The sequence below is a fragment of the Nelumbo nucifera genome, chromosome 8, assembly GCF_055504915.1.
Source record: "Nelumbo nucifera cultivar China Antique chromosome 8, China Antique-T2T, whole genome shotgun sequence".
NCBI lineage: Eukaryota > Viridiplantae > Streptophyta > Magnoliopsida > Proteales > Nelumbonaceae > Nelumbo > Nelumbo nucifera.
Genome location: NC_142656.1, coordinates 20,936,130 through 20,952,898, shown reverse-complemented (window position 1 = coordinate 20,952,898; position 16,769 = coordinate 20,936,130). Strand labels below are relative to the sequence as shown.

At 41.5% G+C, this 16,769-nt stretch overlaps 1 pseudogene across 1 annotated transcript; it reads right to left on the bottom strand.

The window, feature by feature from the left end:
• Window positions 1–519: 519 nt before the first annotated feature.
• Window positions 520–8,053, bottom strand: LOC148789732 (boron transporter 1-like; annotated as a pseudogene). Its single transcript, XR_016079703.1, has 9 exons — window positions 7,908–8,053; window positions 7,716–7,806; window positions 4,261–4,399; window positions 3,929–4,094; window positions 3,539–3,705; window positions 3,188–3,361; window positions 2,962–3,057; window positions 2,454–2,591; window positions 520–1,044 (listed from the first exon to the last, which is right to left on the bottom strand). The product of XR_016079703.1 is annotated as a boron transporter 1-like (transcript).
• Between the last annotated feature and the right edge of the window lie 8,716 nt (window positions 8,054–16,769).

Genomic DNA, 16,769 nt, shown 5'->3' with positions numbered 1-16,769 from the left:
AATGGAGTAGTCCTGGCATGTGGTTGGAATTCTACTTAGATTTTAACAAATGGTGTTACTGAGCTACTTGGATATAGAGGTGTAAATCGAGTCTGCTGGGCCTGGGGTTTTAGGTCCACGGGCTGGCACGGCACGGCATGACCGAGCGGGCTGTGCCACTCACGGTTATAAATATATAACATCAATTACAAGATAGTTTGATCAAGATCAGAATTCACCACGAAAATTTTTTATTAATAAATATGAAAAAGAATTTATTGGTTGATGTTTGTATTGGGGAAGTTTTTCTCCTTGGTCATGTACAGAAGTAAATTTATATATGCATTGGAGTGGATTACTCCAGAATTACAAGATAGTTTGGTCATGTACTTGTAATTGATCATCACCATTATCTACTCTTCTGGCTGGGTTTTGATCAGATGGCTTCCGTGAGTGCTCACCCTTCCCAGAATTAAGACCAGCAGAGTTGACATTTCGTTGGTTACTGACTCAAGAGCCTTGACAATTCCAGTAACAACCTTAGGTGCATCCAGGTCCAAGACTTGAAGCATTCCAGTCATGGATTGGATTAGTCCAGCATGATCCAGGAGCATAAGTAGCAGACCCAAGTGCCTTCAGTAAAGCCTTGATGAGCCGCTTCTGGGAGTACAACTGATCATCATCATATCTTGAGAGATCACAACTAACCATAGAATTGTCATCTGCACCACTCAGACCTATGACCCTATGCACTTCTGTTTCTAATCTCTGAGACAAGAGTTCCACACCACCAAGATCTTTGAACAGGAAAACAGCTGCATTACTGTAATCCACGAGCTTTTCTAAAGTTTTTACAGAACAACATACAAGGTGCATATGAGTAAGATTTACATCCTGTAGCAGAGGTAATAGTGTAGGAACCATCCCTGATCCTCTTATAGAATTCCCAGAACTTGAAGAAGATATAACATGAACCAAAGAGTTTGTGACTGCTACATATTCCACTCTTTTGCTTTTGGCAGCCCGGTATGGTCTGCAAGTGAAACTTCTCTTCGCAATTTCTCTCTTATTATAAACTCAAGATCCATATATTCTTATGAGGGACAGAAGGTCTAATGTACTCCTGGCTGCCTAATGCCATATTCCTGAATTTCTACTTGTCCTCATTGTACTGCATCGTGTCATAATCTGAGCTCCCATAGGAACTGTAGACTGCTACGCCCAGGTCTGATGCCTTCGTTAAGATCGGCCAGAGAGACGTCTCCTTCCAATGCCCGAACAATCTGCTTAGTTTGAAACCATTGTAATTGGTTAGAATTAGAGAAGGGGAGTATGGAACTAAAGCCAAAATCCTAAAGCTTCTCAAACTGATAATAACAGGCTGAGAATCTGCATATGGAATTCCATCAGTAACCAAAATGTTGAAAAAATTCCAAGGGCAAACGAAAAATGTGGTCTTGGATATAGAAATTAATGCAACTTAATATTTTAATGCATTCATATCAAATAATAATCAACATACATGGCTGTCATCCCAATGGACTTGTGCACAAGTTCCTGGTTGATGGGTGCCAAACCCAGAGTCCCAAATCAAGCTGGTAGTAGGCATCTAAATTAAAACAATATTTCAAATTATGTCTCCCGAGTCAAAGGGGAGCCTGGCTTTTGTGAATTCAATGATCTGGCCCAGAGATGGCCTTTGTGAAAACATGTTGGCACGCATGAAGTGGATGCTGGAATACTGAACCCACTATTCAATTTCATGGAGCCACCTAGTCAACCTTCAACCTTCATTCTCACGTTTGCCAGACTGAGATTTTGCCATTTAACCATGTCAACATTTTTTAACATTTTGGAAAATTAGGTGTTTCAGAAACAATTTTTTCGCCACCAGATTGTGATCCAAATAGTTAAACAGTCAGGCCCTATCCAAGTCCAACAGCACTGTTCAAAACATTGACGAATACCAGTTGATTGGTTCTCAATTTTCGAGATAGCCAGAGCCACAATTGTATAATAACCAAAATGATTTATATACTTGAAAGTAAGGAAACTTCTTTGATGCCAGAATGATATGATAATGGAAGAACTTTGACCGGTCAGATCCTCCAGTGAACATTGATGAATATCAGTTGATTGGTTCTCAGTTTTCTAGGTATTATGCCTTTTCACTATCATAGACTCTAAAGTAATTATATATATGGACTAGCTTAGGAACCATTATCCCTTCAACAAATGAAAATGCCTTGATCATGGTAATGCTCTATCAACTCTGCCAGGACACCACCTCATGCAAATAACTAAGGAGAACATGGCCCATGAATGGAGTTTCTGGTGAACCTAATAAAGTGATTTGACCTAGCTAGGTCAAGGGTGCATGTTTTCCCCACTCTAGATGAGTCACTCGAGATAGAGAGAAGAAAGTAGATTTTTTTATGTTTTGTAATTCAAATTCTAGACATTAGATATCATACTCGAACTGAAGCCTCCTGATAGATCAACGGAGTCTGCATCTGTTGGTAGGCCTCTTGCATATTTCCATATAATTGTCCCAAGCTTTAGTTCTTACTCATACTTTTGCAAGATGTGGCTACAAGCCAGTTACGTAGAAGCTGCAGGGTAAGCAGTCCTTGTTAGAATTGAAAAATGTAGTTGTTGGTAGTGAAAAAATAAAAGCGTTGAATCTGACAAAAATAGAACTTTAACCAGGTCCACTTAGAACAACGATTTATTAAAATACATCTCAAACCATACATGTTCCTAATTTTCCTTGACAAGATGGGGTATAGAAGGTAAGTGTGATTGAAATGAACCAAGAACCTCATAGCTCAACATACAATACCATAGTTCAGCAGATGGCTCAGCTAACAGGAGTAGGTATGCTCTTGCACCATGATGGTTGAGTCTCATAGAACGGTTTAGAGTGACTACTGATAAATTAAAAAAAAAAAAAAAAAAAAACAGTGCTTTGGGTTGCCTTACTTGGTGCTTAAGAGTAGCCAAAAACTTTGTATGCATTGGAGATTGTGGGATGACACCATTTGATGGTGGTATACCAAGAAGAACACACAATATGACCTGAAATTTGAACAGAAGAATTTAGAGGTCTGCAACAAGGATTAATATGTACTATGGATCGAAGTAAAAATAATTAAGTAAAAGATTTCAGTAATTGGCTAAAGAAAAGGATGAAAGAAGGTTTGCTTACCAGGAAACCCAAGAGAAGTAAATCATAATGGAAAGACGGTGGTTTCCTCAAATTGAACTCTCTCTATTGAGAAAGTTGGGATGCTACACTGTGGTCAAAATAGTAAAGAACTGCAATCATTGTTGCTGGAATAAAAGCTCCAACTATAAAGAGAATGGGCACATCTAGCATCTCCTGTCAATTTTAAGAACAAATTATCAGTACTAGTTCTTCATAATGGACCAAGATCTGTATGGGCTGCACAAATAGAAAATCAAGAAAAAAACAGCAAGCAATATAAACAAGAACAAATTGTTCCTTTATCAACATTAAAAAAAAAAATCAGGAAATGCAAGGGTGATTTGGACATGCCTTGATTACTGTCCAATTCTCATAGGCGCCTGGTGACCATGGATTTGGGCTGAAGAGGTGCCGAGGGATCCCTCTTGGAACACTACCAGATGGTATGCAGGAAACAGCAGTCCACACTAGAACCATCGATGGCACACCATAGTCTGCTAAGAAGCCTCATAGCGAGCCTGCAAAAGATTTATTTTCATATTTTCTGTAAAGTGGATAAAATCATGTCTGCAAGAGGAGGGCCACCAGTTCTCATTCACAATTGTGTTAAGAACCATGACTTATTGCCGGAATGGATGGACAAGATGCCTCTCTTTCTTTCAGTCAAGTAAGAAGAAGTACTGCTAAAGTTGCTCTAGAACAAGTCAGTTCAAGCATAAACTAAATCCAAAACATGCTTACCAGATCCATATCGCCACAGTCATGCTTTCCGACTTCTCAGTGCAGTAAGCAGAAGGCCAGATGACAAAACTAAAGCAAACATCCCATTTTCAAACCTCCATGAAGGTAAAAACTCCATTAAGTTTGGATTTTCTCTTTGGGGTATGCGAAACTCATCCACAATGCCCTAAAAATCCAACACATGAGTTGAAATTGGAATCAATCTACCAAGTTGCATCCAATTGATCATTTATGACAAAATGCACAGTCTCTATGTATTCCTTCATCTTTTTTAATTTTACATTAACCCAAGAAAAATAATCGATTAAAAAAACTAAGCACTATAATCTTACTTTAATAGCTTGCTGCATGAAGAACATTGCAATAAGCAGGCCAAACAGTTCCCCTGCCAATCAGGCAAACCTATTGATAATAGAACAAGCTCCTAAAATACCCAGCAAGAACAGCAAGATTGCAGTCCATACACATACCCTGCCAAAAGATCATGTAAGTTCTACTACAAAGAGTTTTGGTCCCAAATCAAGTCTGTCTTTGGCAAAATTAAACATGAATGTGGACATAACAAGCACAGTAGGTTCTGCCACTCCAAGAATCAGCAAAGGCTGACCTCCAATAATAGTGTATAATCCCACACAAAGTAGTAGATGCCAATGTCTGAACTGCTGTTAGAATCCCAACCAGAAAACAGAAATGCTTGCTAGAAAACAGAACAAAATGCTTCTATTAATAGCTTGCAATGCAAAGGAAATCTTATGTAGTGGTAATAACTAATCAGGTGAAATGCTTTCCTGGTCAACATCTGATGCTAGGTGGTGGAGGGATTCTTTTAATGATTTTTTATCAATTAAATCTTTTTTTACATAGTGGCAATAAGTAATCAGGTGAAACATTCCTATACCAAAAGCATACAAAGTAATCCTACTCAGAATGGAGGCTCTTTCTTGGCTTCGGGTTCTTTTTATGAGAAAGGATAGGACATAAATATCATGGAAAAGCGGTAAGCCCACAAAATATATGGAGGACAGAGGACTAACTCCACCTAACAGATTCTGTGCACTTAAATAATCACAGAAAGGTAGTGTAGTCTTTAAAAACTGAATGCCACAAATTGACAGTAGAGATAACAATCCTAGGCACTCAAAAGTCATCATCCTGGGACTTCTTGTTTTCGATTGATCTTATGTTTGAATCCTTTCAAATCAACCAAAAGATAGATGCAAGCATGGAGTACCAGGCCAGTTTTCCCATTCTCTTGAAGCCATGAATATATCGACTCCGCAAGTATTCCTTCACAGAACACTGAAAGCACCAACTGATATTTAAGGATGCCAAGAGAAAAATTCAGATTCTCCTACTCTTTGCGCAATGGATAAAAAGATCTTAACTTCTTAAGCAGTTTCCAGATCTTGGTGACAGAGCATACACCTTGAGTCAAGGATCTGCATGTCTCTACTAATTAATTAATCCTTCATAAGACATTTTCCCCAAGCCTTCATCCACAACATACAAAGCAATTTTTAGTGGTACAGCCAGACAGCAATTGTCACACCATGTAACCCAGCAATCTGCTGCTGTGGATGTTATCTATGAGACTATGATTTTTTTTTTCAGGAAAAAACATATCAGTGAATAACAAAAATGTGTTATTGGATGTGTGCTTTTCAAAGCAAAGTGAAAAACAAAAATGTGTTATTTGATTCAGAAATAAACAAAATAAAAATGTTTTCTATGGACCAGATCAAACCACAATTAAGTGAATTTGGGTCCTAAGTATAAACAAAATAAAAATATAAAAGTAAGGTAATATCCATTTGATCAGAATCAGTATCTATATATATGTTTTATAAAATATGATGCCAAACCACCAGATAAAAAACCACTAGACACTAAAGTTTCCTCATTATTTCAAATCAGAAAATGTAAATAATATCTCTCTCTCTACATAACGGGTTCAGGTCATCACAAAAGATCCATATTCCAAAGTGGATCCAGCACATCATGTTCTATTCAGATCTAAAACCCTCAAATCCATCAAGAGCCTTCCTAATTGGATATGCACTCATGGATCCATTTGGGTCCATTCAAGACCCTTCCATCCGTGTCCTACCAACAGACTGCTATATGATTGAAAACCAAAATGCAATTAAACTAGCAAAATTTTCAAATATATCCAACACTCCAACCTAATTCTATCCAATCCAATTCAATGGAACATAATTTCCAAATGCTAATTCCATGCCTACCGAACCAAACACAATTAGGGAAGTCACCAATTCCCTCAAATATCAGTTGTAAGTATCTTTGTTATGTGGCTTCCTGTGGCAGTTTTCCTGAGGAAAAGATTCATTACATCTCTGTGCTTCTAAAAGAGTGATAACAAGATGGCAAGAACAAACCAAAACAAGGGTTGAAGCAACTTCCTGTCTATGTAGTTAGGTAGGAGAATAGAGCAATAGTATATGACATCGGCAGAATTGGTGTTTAGCTGAAGTTCTCACCTTGATAAAAGAATCCCCATTAATCCAACTGAGTAGATGCTGCTGCATCTTCACATGCCACAGCAGACAGCTGTGGGTTCTCCCACTGTAGTACATTCATAAATTGTGATGAATGGATTCATCTGCATCTATTCCAGATCTCTTAATTTGCAACCCAAGTGTATATTACTCCCTCTTTATGACTTCAAATCACCATCTTAACCAATATAATAAGCATTCTAGTTTAAACAAGAAAATTTTAGAGGAAAAAAAAAAAAAACAAGTTGGGTCTGTTCCTTTCTGTCCCAAAACTCCACCGGGAAGTTTAAACCCCCAGTTCCACCCCCTTAAATAATTTCTGAACCTCAGATTGATCTTGGCAAACCCCCTAAACCTAGATAGACAAAATTGGAAGCCAAATCTGGACACAAAACTTAGAGGGCCCATACAGGGATTGACCTTGGCACTCAAATATAGGTCAACTTGTCTCCTTCAGAAAGATAGTTCTCTTTCTGCAGAGCTAATTTTTTTCCCAAGCTTTTTATTCACTGGATATTTAAAATTTGCCATGCAAAACCCATAAAAATAGCATCTAATTGAGGCAAATATGACAAGCTGGAATTAGGCCATGAAACCTTTGTTAGTTTAAAATTGCCTAAATTTAATAACCAATAGGGGTCAGACAGAACAAGGAGGAACTCTAAAGACACCCAGGCCCCCATGAGATGTTGGCCTGCATACTTTCTCCCATTTGACAGGAACCCTATCTTGAATACCTAGGCCCCTGTGAGTTCAGGATCTACAATAAGTGTACAATAATTTTCCCTTAGTCATCTGCACCAAAACTTTGGTTAATGCTTCAGGTAGAGTAGAAATGGTACAAAAACAGTATAGTGTTTTGAAGCTTATAGTGTTTTAAATCTTATAAAAAAAAAAAGTATAGACTCGCCTGAACCCAAGCATAGCATAGCGGCTCCTATTAGAAGGCATGCACCTGGTTGGCCTTACACCTAGGTATGTACCTTTTCTAAACATCCCTTTATTTGTTATTTTTTGTAGAGTCTTATGTGCTTCACACCTAAAGCCGTAGTTCTTATAAACAGGATCTAATCTCAAATAACAAAATTTCCACTAAGGAAGCAAAAACAGTATCTAATCCCTAATCCTAAAATAGAAAGGATTGCTGCTAAACAGATTGAAAGGTTCACATGCTTGAAAACACTGCTGTGAGCCTAAGTTAATTCATTTTCTCAACCAAACACTGCTGAACCACCAATAAAGACATGCAAATCCAAGGGCAGAACCCTTACCCTTTTGCTTTCATCCATATCATATCAGCTTTGTTTTTGTTCACATTGTCAGAAGCATGTTCTTCAATGTTGCGAATCCAATTCCTGATGTCTGTGATCACGGTAATAAGCCAACTTTAATGAAAACAAGAAGAAAACTACCCACCTCCATAAAGTAGATATACACTGAAACATCAACATCGGAGCACCAACCTGGCGAAGTTCTTGATGTTGAGGACAGAGAAACGAGCTATAACCATACACCTTACAGTTCTTGATATATCCCAGATGTACAGAATCATCTGTTTATTATGAATATATTCATTCATTTTAACTTCAAGGTTCAAAAACTTTTCAGAGTCCGCCCACCCTCTGATCCGGTCAACACCCCGAAATACCTTTATAGGGTCAATATGATACGTATCGATACAACTTGAAAGATCCCCTAACAAGAATTTTACACTACTGAAGATATGCCAGATCAACCTCTCCAATATAGCAATTTGTAAAGAAAGAGAGAGAACATTTTTGAATTAACATCATAGATTCGGAATATATAATTAGTCTGATCAGTTTTGGATGGCTATAATATGTACACGCGCGGCATTAGACACTATTTTATTTAATTTCCACCCGAATTAGAAATATGAATGCTCTTTAAAAGAGTTGGACCCAAATCTGGTTTTGGGTTGGATAAGATCCAGCTAGAACCTCTAGATCCGACTTGCACCATGTGGGAATATTGTGATGTGACCATGAGATATACACGCATACTTGAATTGTGCAAACTGCCAACATTAAGAAGATCTTTTAATAAAATAAAGATCCAGCAGCAGAGAAAAGAAATAGCAATTCATAAGACTGAAAATACTTATTCCACCAAACACCAAAGGTCCAAAGTTCATAGTTAAGCCTGAATGATTTTTAGTTCCCACATTAAGACATCATCTTTCTACATATGATCAACTTCTCAGATGTAAATATTTACTGATCAATATATATACACGCAGAAACATCATCTTCGCCGGCCATGGTTTTACTGTTGTGGCTCTAGAGGAACACCACCATTATTGTATTGGTTGGGTGGTAGCAATGTTGGAGGAGCATCAACCTGCTGGCTTGGCAATGGAGGAACACCCAAATGGTTTTCATTCAGTAGTTGCACCAGAGGATCACCCACAAGGTTGTGATTGAATTGTTGCAGTGGCAACGGGGGAACATCAACAAAGTTGTAATTCAATGGTGACGGAGAAGCATCAATGCGCCTCCGTCTGAGTGGTGGCACTGGTGGAACAACTCTTGAATCGTCACCCTGCTCTGGTGGTACAACTGAAGCTTCAGCAGTACACGGAGACAACGTATCATGCAAGAAATCACTTAACTGCCCAAAGAGATCGTTACAGCTTCCGTGCACTGATTTGCAAGGGTTATCTGCACCATTATTAGTAGTGTGCAGATTCGAGTTGGAGTTCCAGTAGTCAGCAGATCCATGATATAACCCCATATTTGCGAACCTCTGCTCCTTGTTAGGAAAGTTCTACCGGTACTCTAAATTGCTACACTGCAGAGGTTGATCTTCCTTATGCATGTTAATACATTCATCATAAAATGATGATTGTGTGTGTGGGATATCAAGATCACAGTCGTTATAGCTTGTTTCTCTGTCCTCACCATCAACCTTGGCCTTCTCTCGATCTCCCGCCACCCGAGTCGTTGCCGATGATTTTCCTGGCCTCTTATAAATCTTGCAGAGAACAAACTCGTCCAACTGCATCAAAAACGAAAAGAAAAAGATAGGGTTTAAAGGAAGAAGAACGATTAATTTAGTACTTAAAACGAAAGAGTACATGCTCAAAATTAAAGATGAAACTCGATATGAAAGACATAAAAGAAAACGAAAGGTTGCTCAAAATTAACGAAGAATGCAAGAGAGCCGGTGCAAGGAAAGAACAAGAGAGTCGGATCAGATAAGAAAAAGATAAGAAGGCTGAAAATCTTGCTCAAAGCAAATTGGAATAAACAACTTACTCTCATATCATCGCGTTTCTCGTTAGGACGAGGATTAATGTATTCAGCGACCCCGTTCTCGTGCATGATCCAGTTCGTTTTCTCACCATTCCGAGGCTTTCCCCTGTAGAATAGCAATGGCTTCTTATACCCGACAAGCACACCGCCGCTGTAAATCGATTTAACAGCTCCGGTGACCTTCCAATACCCATCTCCGGTAGCCCGGTTCGGCCGAGATCCATTTCGGTACTTCCGATCTCTATGGGTATGGGTAAAGAAATACCACTCCTTCTGACCCACGTACGTTTCATGTTTCTCTGTGTATCAATGGATACATTAGATACACAGCAGAGAGAAAGAACAAGAAATCGAGAAAGAAAAAAAAAAAAAAGATTACATCCACCACCACCCCAGCAGAAAGAAAGAACAAGAAATCAAGGAAGAAAAAAAAGATGACATCCACCACCACCCATGTCGAGAAGAAGCAAACCTGTTAGTGCTTCTGGACTGTAATCGTAAAGAGAAACCACATTAATCTTGTTCGCAGGCAACCGTTCATTTAAAAGCATTTTCTGCAAGTAAAAAACGACGAGTTCTTCGTCGGTTGGAGTGAATCTGAAGCCAGGTGGAATGTCGGAGAAATCAACGTCACCTCTGGAGTCGCTGGTCTTACTCGGACACTTCACCGAAGTTGGACTGCTGCTACTAACGTCCTCCATGGTTTTAGGTGGGTAGAGACTTTTACGAAAACCAACTCTTCTATTTATATCAAAATTTCAAACAATTTAACAATTTCCCCTCTGTCCCATATTAGATCTCAACGGGTGGTGTCTGGTTCTAGACCGATCCGACCCGTCAAACCGTCACAGTTATGAGGTAGGATAAATTCAAAATCATACTGAACCATTCTGATTAAAGGCCCGTTTGGCAAGTCTTTTTGACAACATCTTTTTGGGTTTTCATCCCGACTATCATTCTTTAATTTTATCATCTAACAAAATAAAATTCTATCATTCTTCAAGAATGGTGGTTCAGGGGTTGAATTAATAGTATTGACTGACTATGGATAGAATTTCCACAACTTTTTATTTATGTTTACATAGTTTGATGCAATTTTTGTTTTCTTTTGTTTTATGTTTTTTTGAAAAGAGAAGAATGTACTACACACAACGATTGGTACTACTACGTCCCAAAAATCCGCAAAATAAATAAGAAGGGAATTTGATGGAGTTTTTGGGTGGGCTATGTTGGAGCGGAAAAAAAAAAAGCTTGGGTGGGCCATACCGGGTTTAGAACCAATAGGCCCAGACATAAAGACTAGGCCCCAACTTAAGGTTAGACCAGCCCGATACAAACCCAACACAACATGTTTTATTGGGTGTGACAGATAGGTTCACTTAATCCTAACTTTCTAGAGCTGGGTCAGCCCAAAACAGAAATCGAAGCCCAATAATTGTAAAAGTTGAGTCGGGTTCATAATGGGCCTTACGAAAATATAATGATGCACCTATGGCTAATTTACACCCTTAGGGCCTATTTGGCACCCAAGAGCCGTTTCAGAATGACTTGGGCTGGTTTGGCAAGTCTTTTTGAGAAGATCTTTTTGTAGTTCTGACAGTCAAAAGATACATTGAGCTTTTGACATAAGATTTGGGCAGCCCAAAGACCGTTTGGCAGATGCACGTCTTTCTGTGCAACATTCTGCGTCTTTCCGCGAGAGATTAAAATGCGAAAGATGCGAGAAACTTCATTTGGAGCTTCCCGAAATTAGCTCAAAATGGGCTTTTCGCATCTTTTCAGCGTCCCGTCTATTGGCAGAAAGATCTTCCACGTGCCAAATGGAAATATACATATTTTTAGTCTTCCCGATTTGTAAACAACCGAAAGACCGTGTGGAAAGATGCACCAAACGGGCCCTTAGATAGCAGACTATATTTTGGTGAATAAGCTATTAAGTGGGTTGTGTGATCCTTTATGGTTGAAAAGGTATTCTGGGTTGCTTACTATGTCGTTAAATATTTTCCCTTTGGGCTTTGTTTGATTTGCGGAAAGAGTTGGATGGGCTGGGATGAGAGAGTGTGAAAATTTCATTGGTTATACAAGGGAAAAACGTGGGAAATTTGTTTTTCCCATATTTGTTTTGTGGGAAAATCATGCAAGGAAAAAGCACCGCTACAGCTCCAAATATTAACAAATGATATGTAGCATCATGCTCTGCTAGATGGCAACCATTGCAAAGTGCACCTAATGCTCCCTCTCACTCATTTCTCTTTCTTTACTTCTTTTTTTTAAGCCAATTTCTCTTCTCCTACTGATTCATTTGTTTGAATCTTGTATTTCACATTTGTTTGAAATGTGTTATATGCCCCTGTCCAAATTCAAAAATGTCCAGGTAAAATGAATCTCATGGACAATAAATATAATTTTTATACGCATTAACCACGTAAAACAGAGCACATGATTGGGTATTATGACAATCAAATTATAGGTTTGAGGCTTAACATCTTCAAAAATACATCCCAAAATGAGAAATTTTGATTTCAAGATACCAATGCATAGTCTATGAGTTTGTCATAAATTTCTATAATTTTGCATCCTCCACATGCCAAGTGTTCCTGTAACACAAGAAACATAGCAAACTTATAAAAAAGTGATAATATTTGCCAAAATAATAAAATAAAAATAAAAGAAAGTGGTAAACTGAATTAAATTTTATCTTAAATACAAAGTGGGTTGACACAGAAATCATCCAACTATTTGTTCTTTTGTGCCACAAGGTGAGCAGGCCTAGAACAAAAATTTAATAGATAAGAAGGAAGCTAGAATTTTGAATTTTTCATGAAGCATTACTAGCATGGGCTGGGATTCTGGGTTTTCTGAGCCTATAAACTAGCTAGGTGAGGTGAAGAAAAACAATTAGGCATTCAGTCGTCTACCGTCCACTGATCTAAGTATATTTTACGGCCCAACCTAGCCCAATGCTTGGCCCCAGGGCCATTCCGGCCCGCGGCGTGGCACGGACCTGGGCCTGCACCATGGGCCATGCCAGGCCGACCCCCAAATTTTTCACCAGGGAGGGTGGCATGGCCCGCACTTTGAATGGGCCATGTCGTGCCGGCCCGGCCCGGCCCACTTTACACCTCTATGTGGATATATTGCATATTCTAGTTTCTGAGAGAAAAATTGAAGGATCAAAAACAAAAGAGATGCTGCATCTATATTCTTGGAGAATACAGGTGTCAATGGACCAATCTTGGGTTTGAACCAATCTAAACTAAAACCATTTTGATCAGATTGGGCGGTCCAGACATTCAATTGGACTGGTCCAAAATGGTCAAGTGTATTGTTCATCTGATTGGGTTGGACCTACCTGTAAACTGTAATGGACTAGTACCGGACCTGATAGGATTGAACCAAATCCAGTTCAATTGACACCCCTAACTGTACTGCGATGCCATTGAAAGACCATTTATGTGATGAATTAGACATGTTTCATTAGTAGATGGGATCTTAATTATAAGCTGTTTTTTTTTTTTTTGCAAGAACTTAAAAGTTTTCCTTTATTATAAAAAAATATATGTACAGAGATTCACAAAATGTATGGAAAGACGAATAATTAGGTAGATTGATTTATGGATAAACATTATATTATCAGCATTCAGCCTTCATTATCCTTAATTAGAATCAAATCTTTCATTAGTAAATGAAGCCTCTCTACATATCTATTGGATATCTCAGAACTCAATTGAACTCAATTAAAACTAGCTAATGTAGGGTGATTTGGCCCGACCTTGTAGCATGGGGACCCGTGGACATGACCTGGCATAAGTGACAACTCAGCGTGACAGTCTGGCCACTACTCGGCGCCTCGGTGCAAGGCACTCTGAGCTCTCCCTTCCTAAGAAGGAAGCACCCCAACTTTTGGCTAAGTGTCCTGTGGGAGAAACACCTCGGGTACCTCGGCGCCTCGGTGCAAGGCAAACCTGCCCCAGGTGGTTCGATGCACGGTAGCTCGACAGACTCTAGGGAGATCTGCCTGACATCCGTACCTACCGGATCCGGTGGCAGTACTCAGATCCCTTGCCAGGCGGCGTTCTACCTGTCGTCTCTGAAAGGCATGGCCCGCCTGACGTCCGTGCCCTACAGTAGCAGCTTGTGGCGGCAGCCTGCACCTGCCACCTCTGCCCAGTCAGTAGCGGCTAGGGCAATGACGGTTATGCCTGATGTGACTGAGCTCCGATATAAAAGGACCCCGACCCTCACAAAGCAAATGTATTGAAGCTTAAGCACTTTCAGCACTCTTACTCTCTGTTCTTCCTTTCAGATTTCTCCAGTTCTAAATTAGCCATCGAAGTGTTCCCACCGGGAGAGCTCCCCGGGAATCCTTCACCTTCTTCTTCCTCTCAGGTGCCGCCCGTCCGAGCTAGAAGCCAAGTCACGGCTAGCTAGGAGTGCCCAGATTGTGCAACATCATTTGGCGTCGTCTGTGGGAAACGCTTCAAAAAGCCTCCCTCTAACTTCTGTGAACCTTCCCTCTCTTTAACTCATCAGCATCACCGATACCCATGGCTTCTTCCAGAAACTCCGAACGTCGGAACACCCCAGAGGAGCAACTCCAACTGCCCACCGTCTGCATCGGGCAGTTCACCGTCCCCCTCTCTGTGGACGGGGTTCCTAGCCTGAACGTGCCTACGACGGTGACACCCGTGACTGTTCTGCTGCCCCCTGCAGTCAGGACGACCTTCGCAGAACCCACCATCCTCCCTCTAGTGGCCGGCCAATGTCAACTTGAAGACCTGACACAATGCATGCAGGCCATGCAGGCCCAGATGCAACAGTTTCAACAACTTCAATTCCACCAGCAGCAAGTGTTGCACCAAGTGTCCCAGTATCAGTACCAACAACAATTCCCATCACTTCTTCCCCGGCATCGGGCTGCACAGCCAACTAAGCCTCATCGCCGCAGTGAACTCCCTTCCCGTCGGGGAGAGACTTCGGCATCATCTCATGGAAGGAAGGGAAGACTCCCTACCCCCGCCTCGCGGCTCGCAATCAGGTCGGGGGCTTCCCCGTCGGTTAGGCCGGCGTCACTTTAGCATCCGTAGTTCGAGCCTCTGCTTGCGGAGAACAGGTTCGAAGTGCTAGCCGACGACCTAGAACAAGGTCCTTCTGTCCGCAGCTACCAACAGTCATCCCTGCCTCCCCCTGGGCCCATCGAGCTCAGCAATACTGAGGCCAGCAGCACCAACGCCGAGCTGGCCAAGAAGAAGCGGAGACGCCGCCGGGCTCGCCGAACTTCCACCACCCACAATCTGCCCGAGCTCAAGGGCAAAACAAAAATAAGTTCGGGAGAGGTAAGAGCTGCACCACTTCTCTCAGTCCCCTCTCCTCTGTCTTCGGAGCTCCTCGCTGTCCCCATGCCTAGGGACTTCAAGCTCCCCCCATTGGACAAGTACGACGGGTCCTTCGACCATGTCAACGCCTTCCAGTCCCAGATGCATCTGGCCAGGGCAAGTGAATCTTGCATGTGCGTGGCCTTCTCCACTACATTCAAGGGAGTAGCCCACACTTGGTACCGAAACCTCGCATCGGGGTCAATAGGGAGCTGGGCGCAATTCGTGCAGGTCTTCACCTGCCCCAAAGACAGCTTTCCTTTGCCGAGGATAGACCACCTCGTTGACGCCACTGCAGGGTATGAGCTACTTAGCTTCATGGATGCCTTCTTCGGATATAATCAGATAAAGATGCACATAGAGGATGAAGAAAATACCTCATTCATCACCGAACATGGCACATACTTCTACCGTGTGATGTCTTTCGGCCTCAAGAATGCTGGGGCCACCTACCAATGCCTTGTTAACAAGGTGTTCAAAGAACAGAGGGGGAGGAACGGCGAAGCCTATGTGGTTTACATGGTAGTAAAGAGCCTGAAAGCTAAGACCCATGCCTCGGACCTAGCTGAGACCTTCAACACCTTACGGAGGTACAATATAAAGCTCAACCCCAGCAAGTGTGCATTCAGCATCACGACAGGTAAGTTCCTAGGTTTCGTCATCACTCAAAGAGGCATTGAGGCTAATCCTGAAATGATACAAGTCATACTAAACATGACACCCCGCGGACGGTGAAGGAGACCCAAAAACTCATTGGCTAAATAGCTGCTCTCAATCGCTTCATGTCAAAATCAGTAGACCGCTGCCTACCCTTCTTCTATGCTATCAAGAAGTTGAAAGAGTTCCATTGGATGGAAGAGTGCCAACACGCCTTTGGCGAGCTCAAGTCGTACCTTACCTCGCCTCCTCTCCTCGCCTAGCCAACCAAAGGGGACACTCTATACCTGTACCTCTTGGCCGGGGATGAAGCAGTTAGTTCAGTCCTCATCAAGGATGACAGTGCACAGAAGCCAATTTACTATGCCAACAAGGTCCTCTGCGATGCCGAAACCAAGTACCCAGAGGTGGAAAAGTTATCCTTTACCCTCGTGGTTTCAGCAATGAAACTTCAGCTGTACTTTCAGGCCCACACGATAGTGGTCTTGACGAACTAGCCCCTCAAAGCTATCCTCACGAAGCCCAAGACCTCGGGACACCTGACGAAGTAGGCCATCGAGCTATTTGAATTTGACATCCAGTACCAGTCGAGCCCTTCGCTAGCCCCCATAAAATATTGAGTGGGATAATGCGGACAACGAGGCTCAACCCCAATGAAAGCTTTTTGTTGACGGTTCCTCTAGCGCTAAAGGAAGCAGAGCGGGCCTCATCCTCCTTACCCCAGACAACGTCACCCTGGAGTATGTGCTAAGGTTCGACTTTCCAGCATCAAACAACGAAACTGAGTATGAGGCTCTCCTCGCCGGTTTACAACTGGCCAGGGACCTCGACTTCTCATACGTCAATGCCTTCAACGGCTCCCAATTGGTGGTGAATCAGGTGAATGGAAAGTACGAGGCCAGGGAACAAAGCATGTGCAAGTACCTTGTCAAAGTTCAAGCTCTAGCCCGCCACTTCTAATGCTTCTCCCTGCAATGGGTCTCGCGGGGTGAGAATGCATGAGCCAACGCCCTTCCCA